The sequence below is a fragment of the Heloderma suspectum genome, chromosome 2 (assembly GCF_057233095.1).
Source record: "Heloderma suspectum isolate Gila_16-S chromosome 2, 16-S_ref, whole genome shotgun sequence".
In the NCBI taxonomy this organism is placed as follows: Eukaryota; Metazoa; Chordata; class Lepidosauria; order Squamata; family Helodermatidae; genus Heloderma; species Heloderma suspectum.
In genome coordinates this window covers 201,035,802-201,050,885 of record NC_139459.1, presented here as the reverse complement: position 1 = coordinate 201,050,885, position 15,084 = coordinate 201,035,802, and positions in this window count along the sequence as shown.

Below are 15,084 nucleotides of genomic sequence, written 5' to 3'. Positions count from 1 at the left end.
TTGTTATTGTTCAGTTGTTCAGTCATGTCCGACTCTTCGTGATCCCATGTACCATAGCACGCCAGGCCTTCCTGTCCTCCGCTCTCTCCCGGAGTGTGCTCAAGTCCATATTCATTGCATCAGTGATGCTATCTAGCCATCTCATCCTCTGCCGTCCCCTTCTCCTTTTGCCTTCAGTCTTTCCCAGTATCAGGGTCTTTTCCAGGGAGTTTTCTCTTCGCATTAGGTGGCCAAAATATTTGAGCTTCAGCTTCAGTATCTGTCCGTCCAATGAGCAGTCAGGGTTGATTTCCTTTAGGATGGACTGGTTTGACCTCCTTGCAGTCCAGGGGACTCGTAAGAGTCTTCTCCAGCACCACAGTTCGAAAGCATCGATTCTTCGGCGCTCAGCCTTCCTTATAGTCCAGCTCTCACAGCCATACGTTACTACTGGGAAAACCATAGCTTTGATTAGACGGACCTTTGTCGGCAAGGTGATGTCTCTGCTTCTTACTATGCTGTCTAGGTTTGCCATAGCTTTCCTCCCCAGGAGCAAGCGTCTTTGAATTTCGTGGCTACAGTCACCGTCTGCAGTGATCTTGGAGCCCACGAAAATAAAATCTGTCACTGCTTCCATTTCTTCCCCTTCCATATGCCTGGAAGTGATGGGGCCAGATGCCATGATCTTAGTTTTTTTAATGTTGAGTTTCAAACCAGCTTTTGCACTCTCCTCTTTCACCCTCAACAAGAGGAAAAGATCTCAATCTTGAGATCCTCTTCGCTTTCTGCCATTAGGGTGGTATCATCTGCGTATCTGAGGTTGTTGATAATTCTCCCGGCAGTCTTAATTCTGACCTATGATTCATCCAACCCAGCGTTTCTCATGATGCACTCTGCATATAAGTTAAATAAGCAGGGCGACAATATGCAGCCTTGTCGTACTCCTTTCCCAATTTTGAACCAATCAGTTGTTCCATGTCTGGTTCTTACTGTTGCTTCTTGACCCTCGTACAGGTTTCTCAGGAGATGGGTAAGGTGGTCTGGTACCCCCATCTCTTTCAGAATTTGCCACAGTTTGTTGTGATCCACACAATCAAAGGCTTTAGCGTAGTCAACGAAGCAGAAATAGACGTTTTTCTGGAATTCTCTTGCTTTCTCCATGATCCAGTGAAAGTTGGCGATTTGATCTCTAGTTCCTCTGCCTCTTCTGAACCCAGCTTGTACTTCCGGTAGTTCTCGGTTCGCATACTGCTGAAGCCTAGCTTGTAGGATTTTGAGCATCACCTTGCTGGCATGTGAAATGAGCGCAATTGTACGGTAGTTTGAACACTCTTTGGCATTGCCCTTCTTTGGAATTGGGATGTAAACTGACCTTTTCCAGTCTTGTGGCCACTGTGGAGTGTTCCAAATTTGTTGGCATATTGAGTGCAGCACTTTAACAGCATCATCTTTTAGGATTTTAAATAGCTCAGCTGGAAGACATCATTTCAGTAATGCTTGCAACAGCATTGTAAGATAGGCCAGCGTTGTTGTCCCCATATTACAGAAGCGGGCAGAGGGAGCAGAAACCTGCCTATGGATACCTAGGGCTTCTCCACAGGAGGCTTTTATCCCACAATTTACCACTCCTTCCGGATTCTTTGCGGGATTTTAAATCGGCTCTTTATATAGCTGGTTCTTCTTTACTGTATAACACTACCTGCCATTTACACTGGTGGGTGGACCCTGGCGGGATGTTTTTGGATGTCAGCAGCACTGTATGCCCCACTGTCCACTCTCTCTAGGGTAGCCTCTCACCCCTCTCGGCATGAACTTTTTCATTTCAGTTTCCTTGCTGCCCCTTTTCACTTCTGCTTCCTCCAGTCCCTACCTTGGCCACTGTATTCCACAGTACTTTTGCAATGTCCGAAGTCTGCTTCCCCGCCCCCCCCAAGCAAACAGTTACATTTCTCTCCTTTGTGTGTACATGGGGATTGAATAGAAAGGGTTGAAACTTTTTTGGGCAGCACTTGCAGAGCAGAGGACACCCCCCCCCCCCGATCCCGTTTGAAGCACTGCTGGGGTGGTGGTGGGAGCAGACAAGAAGGAGAAATGGAAGAGAGGCAGCAAAGCTGCTCTACCAGGCTTACAGACTCCCACCATGTTGTACTCTGCAGGCAACCAATAGCGGAATGGCAAGAGGTGAAAGGGCGCAGGTACAGCAGGGTGACAGTCCCACCCCATCATTGTCACAGGCATCGTCATGATAACCATACCCTCAAGAGCCACCTACACAAAAGTGGCTCATTGTGCCACAGCAGAAGTACATGGGTAGGAGGTGGCGTTTTGATGGCACTACCTGAGAAAACACTGCATTTTCCCCATTAAGAAATAACACAGGAAAATGGGGGGAGGAGGCAGGACAACAGCTACAGGGCAACAACGTCGTGTAAAGCACTCCGGAGGAAACCATGACCAAAGAAAGACAATCGCACTAAAACTCCGTGTGAAGGAGCCCTTAGTGAGGTGATGGCTGAAAGAAGTACTTCATGTAACCACGATTACATTAACTCAGAAAAGAATGAGAAGCTCCCCGTTTCTATGGGTCGGGGTGGGAACTCTCATTTTGATCACTTGAACTTACCATTGACTCTTTTGTGGTGGGGGGCTCCCATAGTTTGTACCTTGGCAAATAGGCCCTGTTGCTCCTGCTTGGCAAACTGAGGCCAACAGATGCTTCTCCTACTATATTAATCTGACCTATGGGAAAGGTAGCATGTAGGATAGGGATGGGGAATGTTGTGGCCTTCCAAATGTTGGACTGCAACTCCCATTGCCCTTCACATTGGCTGTGCTCACTAGGGCTGATGGGCATTGCAGTCCAACAACATCCAGAGGGCCGCACATTCCCCACCCCTGATGTAGGACAAAGGGTGTAATTTACTGGCTTGTTCTACTTGTGCAATCTCACTAATTTCAATAACACCAATATAAGCGGCCACTTTCAGACAGGGAAAGGAGTCAATTTTGGTTGGGATGGCCAAACTTTCAGGCATCCTGGAGGGCTCCTGGGAGGAAACTGGGATCCCCAGGCCGTAAGAGCAGCTGTTCACTGAATACCACATGCTGACCTCGTGTTTCCTGAGAAGAGTGTTGGCTGTGGAAATGAAGGGGCTGGTAATTTAACCTGTCACTCAGCAGGGGATATGTTATTGAGCTGTGACAGATGAGACTGTAGCACAAGTGCCACCGAGGTCTAGCCAGTTCCCCCGAGGGCATCATAGGGAAGAGAGCCTTACTTGTCTTGCCAACAGCACACCTCAAAGTGCCATGTCAGTGCTAGTGGGGACTATGGCCTTTAAGGGAGATTGAGGAGTTCAGTCCAGGGACCTGACGGTTGCAGAAGAACCCCAAAGGATCCATTTGTGGAGGGATCCATTACAGGGTAGATGATCAGAGCAACTGTCCTTGTGCTAGTCTGCAGCACGTCTTGAGAGCCTATTGTGTTGGGAGGATTGGGATCCTAGTTCTTCTGGAGAACTTTGAATGCCAATGTCCCCCTCCCCTGCCCCCATGAATGCTCCCTTTGAGCACCCTGTCTGCCTGCACTCTGGCTGCGAGGCTCAGCTGGGCTCCTGGAGCTCCACAGGAGCTCCCTCCATTGTGGCACATGTCAGGCTGGGAGGCAGTCTTGTCAAAGGAGCCTTTTCCCTGGGCAGTCACGCCTGTTGCCTTGACGGGTGGCAGCGACACACAGAACTGGACACCTGCCGGCTTTTGAACACAGAGATGTGCGGGGGGGGGGGTTCCCTCCCCTCCCACCGCTGAGAGTCACCTCTTGCCCATGCTTAATGAAATATCGAAGCAGGTTGCCAGTGACAGACAGCTGCCTGCCGCAGGGCTGCGCCAGAGCCTAGAGTGGAGGAGCATGGATATGAGATCTGAAGACTGACAGGGGCTAATGGATGGGTGCAATTAAAGCACGCTGGGTCCCTGAGAGGAGAGATGCAAAGTCCCGCTGCAAAAATTAACATGTAGAAGGGGGTCAAGCGGTGGCAGAAGATCCCGAGGCCTGCACTGCCCGGCATGGTCATGACTTAGAGGAGGGAAAGTCCTGATGTCTTCTCCATCCTCAAGTGCTCTTTCAGGTTCAGAGGATGCTCTGTGGCATGTTCTGGCACCTAGCAAAGGGAGAAGCTGTAGCCAGGAGGCTAGGAAATGGACAAGGTAAAGGTGGATGGGTGGCAAAGCACGAGGGAAACCTGTGGGCCTGTGTTCATGAATAAACAACAGATGGCATGTTTTTCCTTCACTAGTAAGATTCCTGAGGAGTAAATTAGGAGAGTTATTATAGCTCTGCCCAAAACAAACAGCGTTTGTGCTGCTACTGGCTGTATAATACTAGTGATAATCAGAGGTACTCTTCTGTATTCAGCTTACAGTGCAATCCTATTTATATCTCCTCCAGCAGTGTAGAAAGTCTTTCATCCTGAGGGCCAAATTCAGTTTCAGAGAAGCTTGTGGGGGCTGCATTCCAGTTGTAGGTGGGGCCAAGGGCAAAAGGGGCAGGACCAAAAATACCAGCATATTTTAGCTTAAATCTCTTACTGCCAGTAACTAAGCCTTAGGAGAGGCATTTCAGCCGTTGAGAACTGGGGAGGAAAACTGCATAAACACTGGGAAACCACCAAATGAGCAGTGGTTGGGGGAAAGGGGGTGGGTCCAGGAGAGTCAGATTTGGCCTCTGGGCCTGAAGTTCTCCACTCCTGGTCCACTCAGAAGTAAGTCCCATTGAACTGAATGGGCCAGGAATGCTGGGAGTTGCAGTCCAAAGCATCTGGAAGGCACTAGTTCAGAGAAGGCTGACCTACAAGAAGTCCAAGATTACTGGGCTATTTTTGATCTTTCTAATCTGTTTTGAGTGGTTAGGGTTAAAAAAAAAAAAAAAAAAGGCTGAGCAAATGTTAATTACAAAACAAAACCATAGTATTTCCAGACTGAAACTCTGATTATATTTTATCCAAAGAAACTAGAACATGTATAAAATTATATAAAGAACATTAGAAATTACCAACATGTGATCTTCAAGGAAACAGGAAAACAGAATTTGCATATCCCTAAAATGAGTTAAATTCCAAACGGGGAGTCCAAGGAGCATTTTAAAATACTTACTACTCATAGGTTTATACCAATCAGACACATAGAGATCCTAGCTTCAGCAACCTATCATATTGCTGAGTTCTTCATAGACTCCACCTTCCCTGAGCAGTAGAAATTTCAGAGCAGGCTTTGGTCAGCAACTACTTTTATTGGAGGGCCATTTTTGATAATGTAGTCAAGGAGGAAAGGGCCAGGGGTTGCTGCTCTAGGCAAAACTTAATGTTGTCACCTCCCCCCCCCCCCCCGCCACATCTTGCTGTGTGCTGGACAATCTAACTTTGGCATGTCAAATATATGAAATGATGAAGGTGCAGATAACAGCAACCAAAATGATCAAAGGATTAGAGCACCATCCTTATGAGGAAAGGCTAAAGCATTTGGGATTCTTTAGGTTATAATAAAGATTACTAACTGAGGACATGAAAAGAGGTTTATGAAATTATGCATGGTATCGAGAAAGCAAATAGAGAGATCCTCCCCCCACCCCCTCTCATAATACCAGAGACCAGGGTCACCTGATGAAATTGATTGGCAGTAGATTCAGGACAAACAGAAGAAAGGCCTTCTTCACATAATGCATTCTTAGCACTTTGCTGGCAGAAGATGTTGGTGATAGCCACTGTTTTTTAAAATGGATTAGACAAATCCCTAGAGCCTGCATGTGCAGAGGCAGGATGCCTCTGTGTGCCAGTTGCTGGGGATGACAGCAGCAAATGGGCATTGCTAGGCCTCCGCCGATGGGGCCCCCCACACTTAATTTATTCCCCAGGGCCGTGGATCAATTCCCCAGAGTCCTGTGTGTCCATTGATGGCAATGGGGATTTCTTTATTAGCTTAATTGCCATGCTGGGGGCAATTTTCAAAGGGGATTGCAGCTGGAAATGGAAAAGTTAACCCACTCCTCCCCACATACTGCAACAGACCCCCCCCCCATCCTTCCTGCATGGCAATTAAGCTTAGACAAAAGTGCTTCCATGGGTGCTAATGGGAGTTTTTTTTTCTAAGCTTAATTGTGAGTCAAGGGGTGGATTTCCTGGGGGATCATAGTTGGGGAGGGAAGGGTTAACTCTCCCATCCCTGCATGCTGTGCCCCCACCCAAATCCCCCCATATGGCTTATTAATATGGCATATTAAGCCTATGGTCCTGGGCCCCTAACTTTTAAGTGCCTAGCAATGTCCCTGGTTCCCATAATGACATATTGCCTGCAGTTGATCCAGCAAATGATATGCCTGGTCATACCCAGCTAGCAGGTTTCACTATTTGCTCTTTCTTGTCCAATCCCCCAGTTTTACAACAGTATACTGGGCAAGGATGCAACCTCAGGGTGACAGAGGCTGCCATAACATCAAAGAAAAAACCCGCAGCCCTACCACTGTGGAGTCTTTCCACTTTTACAGCAAACTCCCAGATGGGGACTATGTGATTGCTGAGAGGGGAAGCTTTTAATTTTCAAGGTTCCACAGAACTCAGTGAAACACCGCCATCTAGTGGCTGTTTTAATAGCATAACAACTTTTTTTTTTTTTTAATACGTCATTTTTTCCAGGTCTTTTTAAGATGGAATAACCTGGAAATACCTCCGGATGTGCCCTGGAGGTTGACGACATCATGAGAAGGACCTGCAAACTTCCATGAGTGAGCAATCTCAAAGCAGGATAAAAGCTTTGTGTGAAGAAGCCCAGAGATGGAAGAGGACTCAGGAATCCTTGGCTTTCAGCTCCTCCTCTCTCCTACTACCTTGCTCTATTTCCTAAGACTGGGTGGGGCAACATGTATGGCCCTGAGGGCCACATGCTGCATTGGGTGGGCAATCAGGTGGGCAGCCACATACATAAACGCATAAGCATACATATAAATACACAGTCATACACACACAAGCCTCCTGCAGGTCACTGTGGTAGGGAGGAGGCTTTAAATTGCTCCCATCCCAGTTAAAACCTTCCCCACACACACCACATCATAGTGCTGCCGCTGAAGTGTGCCGCAGTGGGCAGGAGGCTCACCCACCCACCCATTGCAGTGATTTTACTGGGAAAGAAGGCACGTGGGGATGACTGTCCTCGTTCTCCCTCTTTCCCAACACTTCAGGTTCTGCTGGGAAAGAGGACCCCACCCACCCCTCTTCCCCAGCAGAATTGGCTCTGCTGGGAAACAGGGTGCGTAAGGAGAGTCATCCTTGTGCCCCCTGTTTCCCAGCAGAATTGGAAAACAGTGCACGGGGTGACTTCCCTTGTGCAGCCTGTGTTGTGGCAGCAGAAGGAATGAGGGGGCAGGGCACATGTGGCAGGCTGTGCAGGCAGCCTCCAAGGGCTGCGTGCATCCCATGGGCCACATGTTGCCATCCCCTGTCCTGGGTATGACTTCTCCAAATGGGGTTTGATTAGAATCCAGGGGACATCCATCCAAGTTGACTTGTTCTCCTGTAAACTTCCTCCTACTGTTCCGATTCACTAAGCCTGGCTGTTCCCCTTCCAGAAGTGGGGGATGAATGATGCATATTGTTGGATGGGGGAGGGTACAGTATCGGAAGAGACAGCTTTTGTCGTCCCCTCTCCCTCCCCACATCTTCTCAGCTGGGATTTACTGTCCGAGGAGATGCACTGCGCTCCAGACCATATAAAATTAGTCATTTTCTAAATCCACCGGCCCCGTGCTAATAAATGGCAGCCGGGCCGTATATCACCTGCATGCCAGCACACGCCAAGATTGATATCTGCAGGGCGGCCCGAATTAATTCCTTGGACAAGCGGCATTTATTAAGCATTCTGGGGATGTCAGATGAAGAAATCCATCCTGCCCTTGCTGGCAATTAGGCGGGAAGCAAAAGATCAGAGTGGATAGATGGGGCTCCCAGCAGGGTACAGATGCCAAGGGTCACAGGCTGTCCTAGATGCAACAAATACTCAGATCCTAGGAAACAGGAGGTCCTTCACATATGCCTCTGCTTCCCATCCAGTTCCCTATTCTGCTCTACACTGGGCCTGCTATAGGAACAGCAGAGGAGCCAAAGGGCCAGGTGGGGGACAGAATTCCTAAGTCCAGGTTGAATTTCATTGCTGTTTTCAGAGCCCAGGCCCTATCATGGGGCCTTGGAAACAGTAATATAGAAGGGTGCCTCTGAGCATAGGTAGAATGTCTTTCCTGTACCATGGTGTGGTCACAGTCATATAGAAACAGGGGTATAATATAAACCAAAGGACATAATTCCCAGACAAATGTTGGTATCTGTACAACTTTTTACTATTTAAATCTTGTTCAAGGTCTGTTTTGCACATGAGGAATACACAGAAGTGGTTGTGTGAGTACAAATGAAACCGTCAGAGTATGAATGGGGCAAAGATGTGTTTGCAGATATGCATATCATACAGGTACATGAGTTAAAGAGGACTGCTCACACCTGTGAGTTAGGTCACTGTTACTAGAGCGGTGCTGAATGTTCACAAGCTAATATGAAAAGTTCTTCAGAAGCCTCCACTTTGGTAACCTTTTGTACACCAGTTGCAGCGTGTTCATGGCCCTGATGAGCTGCTTCTTTAGTGCCATTTTTTTTTTTAACAAACGGTCTTCTTCAGCCTGTGAATAATGATGTCATCATATAGCCAGTCTGATTTGCTATGTGATGCCATGGAAAGGATATGAAGCTCATTCACTGCATTACCCTCACTGCGATCTGGAATGCTGCTGTCTGGGTAGCACTGGGGAAGGGTGGGTGCTGGCCGCCACCAGAATTCGCTGCCATGCAGGGAGGTCTGCTGTGACGGTTTTGCACCCTTCTAAACCCCCCCCCCCCGAAAAATCAACAAGACCGGTGCACTATATTTGTATTTCAGGAACAACAAAAATGGTTGTGAAATGCACTAGACTATGTCCCAGAGCATAGTCTGAAGGCATGTGAGGCAACCACCGTGCTGAAGCTAAGCAGGTTTGGGTCTGGTCAGTGCTTGGAGGGGAGACTACCTGGGAACTGCATGTAGCCACCTTGAGTTCCATGATGGAAGAAAGGTGCGATATAAATGTAATAAAATAAATAAAATAGAGCTCAGCTCAAACTGCAGCTCCCATTTTTCAGATGGAATGATTAACCATCTGTAACGCTTTTGGCCCATTTCTCCCACACAGTGCTTGGCTGGACCTAGGTCTTGAGCCATGTATCTAATCCAAAGGCATGTTTCTATCCATTGAACCGCATTAGCTTGCTAGCTTGGCATTCCTCCAGACAGGACTTAACTGTTAAAAAGGGAGGTGTGGGGCTCAAATCTGCCTGGAAAGTGCACCTTGAAAGTGCACAGATATGGAACTGTGTTGACCTCGTAGTGATGAGAGTGTGCTCAGTTCTTTATGTTCGGGAACACTTATTTTCTTTATGATTCCTTCGCATATTCCAAAGGTGAATCATGGTGTTAGAATCAAGTTCTGTCGGCAGAGTACTGACTCAAATGATGCTCTGCCTCCCAAGGGCTGACTTGCCGCCTTACTCTGTACAATGCACCCTGGTGGTTACGTTGTTTTTCTGGGGTGATGCTTGACGCAGTAGGAAATAGGGCCCTGTGATGGAATGAGAGAAGAGTCAAGGCAAATTCTCCAGAACCAGTAAGTGCTCCTACCTTGCGTGCTTTCTACAGAAGTTGCATTTCTGCTCCCCTATCTGCGCCCCCTACTGGGACTTGAGAATAGCCGGTGGGACCTTCATTCAGAACCAGACTTTTCTGCCTTGTGTGCTTGGGGGAGTCAGGAGCTCCCCACACAGTGACAGCTTCTACCTCCATGAAATCTCTCCCTTGTTTCATTGTCCCCCTCCCCGCCCCCACTGGCAATGTGCAGAGACAGCCAAGAAGAAACGCAAACATTTCGGGCTGTGTGCATCTCTGCCATCGATCACCCCCTGCTCTGGTGAGACCCACTCCCCATTCCGAGACAGGTTCCGTGCTTCATTCCCGATTCGGCTCATGCCCACCTGAGCTGCGCACTGACAAATAGACATTTAAATCAGACAATTAGCTGGCCTCCACTACTGACATTTTTAATGTATTAATGTGCATCAACAGCTAATACATAGAAAATTCCCCTAATAACAGTGCTTGGGTAAAAGGGGTTGCTTTGCTGTGCTGGAGCTGGCAGTGATATACGATTCCGATGGGGTGCTGGACCTGCAGTTCGCATTAATTACCAGCCAACTGACAGGCCGACGTGACAGCGTGGAATAGGCAGCAGCCCCTTTATAATATCTTTAGCCACTCTGTGTGTGTGTGTGTGTGTGTGTGAGAGAGAGAGAGAGAGAGCGCGCAAGAGAGAGATTTACATTGTGTATATATAAAGAAATTCACACATATCTATCTCTAAATGGTGTGGAGGGCTATAGATACCGCATATATACCATAAAAACTATACAATGTGTGCATGCTTTTGTGTGTTAAAAGGATGGAATGTGAAACTCTGTATACAAGAGGCCTATGTAAACTTTATGTATTTAAGAGTGTGTATATTAAAGTTATACCCAGATAACGCTATGTGCAAGAGTAAGTAAAAACTGCATGTGTACATGTGTGTGTAGAAAGATGTGCACAAAGATGTAAATGTGTCTGGGTATGCAAGAAAGGAATAAACATTCTATCTCCATACAGTTATGTATGAGTACATAAAGGCACATTGGAGTGTGTAAGGAGTGTACATTTTGTTTATGCATGAATGTGTTTATGCAAGATGTGTTTAAAGCGTGTGTGTGTGTGTGTGCGCACGTGCACATCGGTAAGCAGTTTGCATATATCTGTAAAATCCATTCAAGTGACTGAAAGGAAAGATGATTGACTGATAGATAGATAGATAGATAGATAGATAGATAGATAGAGTGTGTGTGTGTGTTTGTATATGTATGTGCAGGAGGTGGGAAGTAGTGTTAAAGAGTTTATTTCTCCTCTGGCTTTCAACTCTGAACTGCAGGTCCAGCACCCCATCGGAATCGTATATCACCCAGAAGGGCCCCCATGTTAAAAGTCCCCCCAAATACAAAAAATAAGATTTCGTTTCATTTCATTTATTAAATTTCTATACTTCCTGATAGCTGAAGCTCTCTAAGCAGTGTACAAAAATTAAAACCTTAAAAATACATTATGAAAACCATTTACATACAAACATATAAACAGACAGCACGCACAGAGACACACGTATATCTTAAACAATATTAAGAAAAATCTGGGACCTGCTTAAAACCTCATCATATTTATTTTTTAAAAAATACTTAAAACTTTTCTTGGCTGCCTTTCAGGGCAGAAGCCTTCCCAAGGTGGCTCACAGCAATAAAATACATTAAAACAGTTGAAATATTAAAAGTGATAACATAAAAACAATAAAAAAACTATAAAAGCCAACAATAAAACCAGCAACAACGGAAATGGCAGTAACAGCAACAATAGCAGTCATATTATGAGAAGGCCACAGTAAAGTCATATGTTTTCAAGGCCTTCTTAAAAGCCTGCAGTGATAGAGCATGGCAGACCTCCAATGGCAACTTGTTCCAAAGGTGTGGGGCCACTTCAGAGAAGGCCCCCTATGTGTGATCACCCACCTGACTGCTCTCACGGGTGGGCAAATGGGAAGGGCCTCTCTTTCTGATCTTAAAAGTGTGGGCAGGCTGATATGGGTGAAGGCAGTCCTTCAAGTAACTTGGTCCCAAACTGTTTAAGGCTTTAAAGGTCAAAACCAGCACTTTGAATTGGGCTTGGAAACACACCAGTAACCAGTGCAGCTGGCACAATATAGGCATTATGTGATCAAATTTCCTCGCCCCCACCAATACTCGGGCAGCTACATTCTGCACGAGCTGGAGTTTCTGAACTTTCAAAGGCAGCCCCACATATAGTGCATTACAGTAGTCATATGCTGCTAAATGCAGCATATGACTACTGCATTTAGTCTGGCAATGAAAAGATAACAATGTTGGTGCCAGGTGGGCCTTGTTGGGGAGATCCATAATTGGGGGGCCGCTACTGAGAAGGCCCTCTCCCTTGTTGCTGCTTTCTGAGCCTCCCTCGGAGGAGGCATCTGGAGGAGGGCCTTAGTTGCTGAACAAAGTGTACAGGTAGGTTCATATCAGGAGAGGTGCTCCATCAGGTATTGTGGTTCCAAGCCATGTCAAAACCAGCACCTTGAATTGGGCTTGGAAACAGGCAGTTAATGCAAGTGGGCCAGAAAACTCCCATTGGCATCAAAGGAATGTCACTCCCCCTTGTATTGCAAGGAAGGAACATCTAGTCTAAGATAGAGGAATTATTAAAGGAGCAGAATGGCACGCTCTGACACTGAGAAATCCATCTAAATGTGTAGCCCAGAGCCAAGTGCCATTTGGCTGAGGCCCCACTCTGTAGCGTACTTAACACAGTTCTTAATTCAGCCCAGGTACCTTGGCTCAAATACCATTCTTAAACCACTAGTGGAAGCTCCCAATCCCATTTTTAAACTGAGTCTCCCTTTAGGTCCCAGAAGGCGCCACTTCAGGGATTGAGACCCACCACTACTGACTCGCCCTTCACTGTGGTCAGAGTGGAAATGCATGGAATCCCATGAGGGCTGACCTTACTCTTAGGCAGAATGAGGAGGTTACATCAGGCCACTTATGAATCACCAAAGAAGAGGATATGCACCACCCCAAAAGAGGAGACTCGTTTGTATAAAATTTGCATTGTGCTAATTTATGTGTATAGATGCAAATTTAGAAATAATTATTCTAATGTACATCTCACCTTAGCGCAGAGGACTGTGATTGGGGCGGCCCTGTGTATCTGCCTGATCAGTCTGCTGTCCAGGTGCTACTTGGTGGGCAACCGTTCTGATGGTTCCTTATCTTTAAACTGGGATTGGGCAGAACATCCCTTCAATCAGAGGATGTCTTTAAACAGAGGATGTTCCTCTGGCAGCCCTTCAAAGAAAGGACTGTCCTCTGTAAAAGAGGACATAAGGCCACATAAATTTATTTTGGGTGTTGTAAAAGGGCAGCAAGTTATTTAATTTATTATTGTTGTATTTTCACTGCCAGGGAGGGGGAGAAGCACTTGTGGGATTTCCTGCCTCAGGTACCAAAATAAATTGGCCAGCCTTGGGCGCTATGTGCCTTGGCTTGTTGAGGGCATGGGAGCGGCGTTTGCTGTTCCACCTCAGGCAGCAAAATGTCTTAGTCCGGCCCTGCTTCAGGAAGAGATCTCGAGCTCTTTTCATCTTTCGCCTATGGATCCACTGATGGAAGTCGGGGAGGAAGGGGAACAGTGGATCCAGCTAATAGAAGATAATCTGGAATGGATTTTAACAGACTTTACTGAATAACATATGGAAGTAGATCATAGTCACGTCAAGTATGTTCAAAATCAGAATTTTCAAGTGCCAATACATTCTGAAGGAATAACAGAACTTCAAATAGAATAATAATATTATTATTATCCATAATCCATAATCCATAGCTATGAATAGATATATCATAACAAACTTCTCAATAAATGAATTTAAAAGAGACTGTTTAAGATCAATATTCCTGGAAATTAGAATATTTCCCAAACAAGTATGGGAAAACTCAGTGGGCCAGGCTGGAAAGAAAGAGTCTTACCAAGCTAGTGCAGCCTGGTAAAAAAAATCCACAAAAATGAGTAGTCCATATGCATTTTTACTATATCACTTCCTCACAAATACCTGTATTTGAGGCCTGTACTCCACCCCCAAATTCTCCCATCTGGTCACTTGGAGACACTTCTTACTTGCCACAAGCCTGAGCCAGGGCATTCAGATCCTTCTGCAATTTTCGGCAGTAAGTACTTGTTTCAGCAGTATTTATTGGAGCATGAGTACTGGAAATTCTAGGTTTCGACCTCAGAATGGGAGCAAACCAGCCCTCTGACTGCTTCCTTTCCGTCTATTGAGGGTGACTGAATTGTGCTTTAGCTGAAGATCCTATCAGTGTAGCTCTTCCTTCTCTCCGACTCTGATGAGACCTTGAGAAACGCCAGAGTAATGAATATTCCTATGTTGGGTAGGGCCAGACACGTGTCGTACAGGTATGCATTAGACTCCTGTTATCATGCATAATTGGGGGCATTGATCAGATCCGGCCACCAGCGCTTAAGAAAATCGATCTGCAAAATCTGACTACTAATTGAGGCATTTGTCATCTTGTCCAAGTAGGGAGTGGAGGGATAGGGCAGAGAGGTGAGATACAGCTTCATGGGCAAATCACAGCTCTTGGGTTCTTTCCCCAGCCAGGTCCCTGCCTCCTTGTGTGATCCCCGCAATATGCATTCCATCCTATGTGCTTCATTTCCCTGCTGCCTTAGCCCTTTGTATTATGTGCGTGTGCAGGGGGACTCCATTGCAAAATTTTTGGATCACAATTTTGGATGGAGGAACCCCATTGTAAAATGTAGAAAAGTGCAGATTTTGGAGGAAAACTGACTTTTGAAAATTAGGTAAGTTTGCATTACAATGCAAACCAAAGAAATGTTTCCCCCATACCTAATCTGGGGTAGCAATTCAGTCTTTGTTCTCACTGTTCTCTGTTTCTGAACTCAGCTTTTGCCTCACTTGTGCATTTGTGTGTCACTCAGTGATTTGTCCAGCAGAGAGGTCTATGGAAGTGGGCAAATTGTGTGTGTTGAGGGCTGGCATGAGGGGATGGAAGCAAATTCCAGTGATCTCCCCTCCCCACCCTGTTAGCCTTTCCTTGATGTGAGCTCTGACAAGCCTGAGAGATCGATACTGTTGACCTTTTGCAGCTCTGAGGATCTGATGCATGTCAGGTCAGGTGTGGCAGCAGAACACTGTTGGGACCCAGTACTCTGATCCGGAGAGGAGAAGTACGAGCCTTGAAGTGCCTGGGCCTTTTGGCCTGGTTTAAGGAGCAGGGGTGGCATTTCAGAGTGGCTGAGTTCATTGGCTTGTCTGGTGGGGTGTGTGTATCTGTGTGAGGATACTATCAGACTATATACTTG